This window comes from Salmo salar, chromosome 12, assembly GCF_965601325.2.
Source record: "Salmo salar chromosome 12, fSalSal1, whole genome shotgun sequence".
NCBI lineage: Eukaryota > Metazoa > Chordata > Actinopteri > Salmoniformes > Salmonidae > Salmo > Salmo salar.
Genome location: NC_138302.1, coordinates 9270189 through 9273029, shown reverse-complemented (window position 1 = coordinate 9273029; position 2841 = coordinate 9270189).

Sequence of the window (2841 nt, the reverse complement as noted above, 5' to 3'; positions counted from 1 at the left end):
TAAGCCATTTTGTCACAACTTTGGAAGTATCCCTGGGGTCATTGTCCATTTGAAATACATCCACAAGTACACCTCCAATTGACTCAAATAATGTTAATTAGCCTATCAGAAGCTTCTAAAGCCATGACATTTTCTGGAATTTTCCAAGCTGTTTAAAGGCACAGTCAACTTAGTATATGTAAACTTCTGACCCACTGGAATTGTGATATAGTGAGTTAAATGAAATAATCCGTCTGTAAACAATTGTGGGAAAAATTACTTGTCATGCACAAAGTAGATGTCCTAACTGACTTGCCAAAACTATAGTTTGTTAACAAGAAATTTGTGGAGTGGTTGAAAAATGAGTTTTAATGACTCCAACCTAAGTGTGTAAACTTCCCACTTCAACTGTAGTTAATGTTTATTTTTGGGGGGTGGGGGAGGATGCCCACAAACCCCCCTACTGGCTGTGGTCTAAGCCCCCAATGTTTTAAAATCCTAGAAATACCCCTGTTGGTCAACAGCTTATTTTGGCATGTGAAAAGAGCAAAAATCAAACCTATTCTGAATAAATAATTGTTGGATTGCATCGTTTCACATCTAATCCTACACTCGTTAAAAACCCACCACCCTACTCCACTAAATCTATCTAGTCATACTTCAGGCCAACAGCCTGAAAGGACAGGACGCCATCTTCTCAAATCTACACGCTGTATCTCTTCTCGTACAACCAAATACTTCTATGCAGCTGCCACCACAACCTCTATTTTCTGCAACTTATCCCTTCAGTACAGTTGATAACCATTGCTATAAATTCAAAAGATCCAATCTTACTGAAGCATATATCACTCGTTGGCCCATCCCTCTGTGCTGGTACAGATCTACTACTCCCTTGACCCATCTTCCTCTACTTTCTTCACTGCCTCAGCATATGACAACTTCTGCACTATTCTAACCCTGGTAACCTCAACCTGCCTCTCTCTCACCGGACATTTCTGATCCCCAGCCCCATGGGCACCTCTACAATAAACACATACCACTACTTTCCCCAAAGCTACACATTCCTTTGTCTCATGCACTTCTCACACCTAGGAACCTCCCTCCTACACACTGCTGCCACATGCCCATAAGCTTGACACCTGTAACAATATAATGTATTCGGCACAAAAGCTTGTACGGTATAACTGAAATATCCTAACGTCATTTGGTCGGGCAAAGACTCAATATCAAAATGACTCTTCTGTTTTGCCACTCTGTCTGCGTCGCACCAAACATCACAAACACTGGGAATCTTCCCCTTCAGTTGGTCAACTTTCACATTTACTGCTACCTCAGTAATAACTCCCTTCACATTTACTGCTACCTCAGTAATAACTCCCTTCACAATTACTGCTACCTCAGTAATAACTCCCTTCACAATTACTGCTACCTCAGTAATAACTCCCTTCACAATTACTGCTACCTCAGTAATAACTCCCTTCACAATTACTGCTACCTCAGTAATAACTCCCTTCACAATTACTGCTACCTCAGTAATAACTCCCTTCACATTTACTGCTACCTCAGTAATAACTATTTTCACATTTACTGCTACCTCAGTAATAACTCCCTTCACATTTACTGTTACCCCAGTAATAACTCCCTTCACATTTACTGCTACCTCAGTAATAACTCCCTTCACATTTACTGCTACCTCAGTAATAACTCCCTTCACATTTACTGCTACCTCAGTAATAACTCCCTTCACAATTACTGCTACCTCAGTAATAACTCCCTTCACAATTACTGCTACCTCAGTAATAACTCCCTTCACAATTACTGCTACCTCAGTAATAACTCCCTTCACAATTACTGCTACCTCAGTAATAACTCCCTTCACATTTACTGCTACCTCAGTAATAACTCCCTTCACATTTACTGCTACCCCAGTAATCACTCCTTTCAATAGGGTTCTTTTCTTGAGAGTAAAAACAATTCAGATCTCGTCTCCATTTGTTTAACTCGGAGCACCTGCTCCCTCTGACCAGCAGAAACACAAACAATCATCATAAGACCACTTCTGGTTACCCTCACCGATTCCACAGCACCCAACTCTGTTTTCACCCAGCCTGAAACCACGAATGGATCAGCCAAAAGGCAAGGGTCCACTTTCTCCAAACTTAACTCCTACTGTCACAGACTCATCTTCATCCTGACCCTCTGCGCTCGGGCTCCAAGAACTTCACCACACCTACCATCTCCGATACTTCGCCCTCATTCACTCACATTTCTCCTCCTGTCTTCAGCTCACTCTGCTTACACTTTCTACCGTTCTTCTTCGACAAACCATCTCCCTTTTTCCCCACCATTTTTAAACTGATTCAAGCTCACCCTCTTCCTCCCTCTCTTTGACCTCTGCCTTTCTTTTTCCCCTCCTCTGTATTTCAAGTACACATCTCCTTATGACAGGGATCATGAACTAGATTCAGCTGTGGGCAGATTTTTTTTTCTTGAGCGGATGGTCGGGGGAGCAGGAACATAATTGCAAATTGACCGCAAGAAGCCCAAACATATGTTTGACAAACAATTTCAAGCCTTGCTTACATTTGTATACGATCAGATGTTTCTCTCTATTTTGCGTGGGAATACTTGGGAAAAGATTTCTTAAATTTAGAAAACTTGGGGGCCAAATAAAACCACCCGCGGGCCGCCAGTTAGGGAACCTTGCCTTATGATAATATTGCCCTTCTAACATACATCTCGTTCTTGCCTTCTCAAGGGATGCCATTTTCCTGACCTTCCTGAAAGTGTATAGAGGCATTGTTGTGGGTGCCATGCCAACCAACATAATACAATGTCAATGAAGAAGAGGGATTACACAGA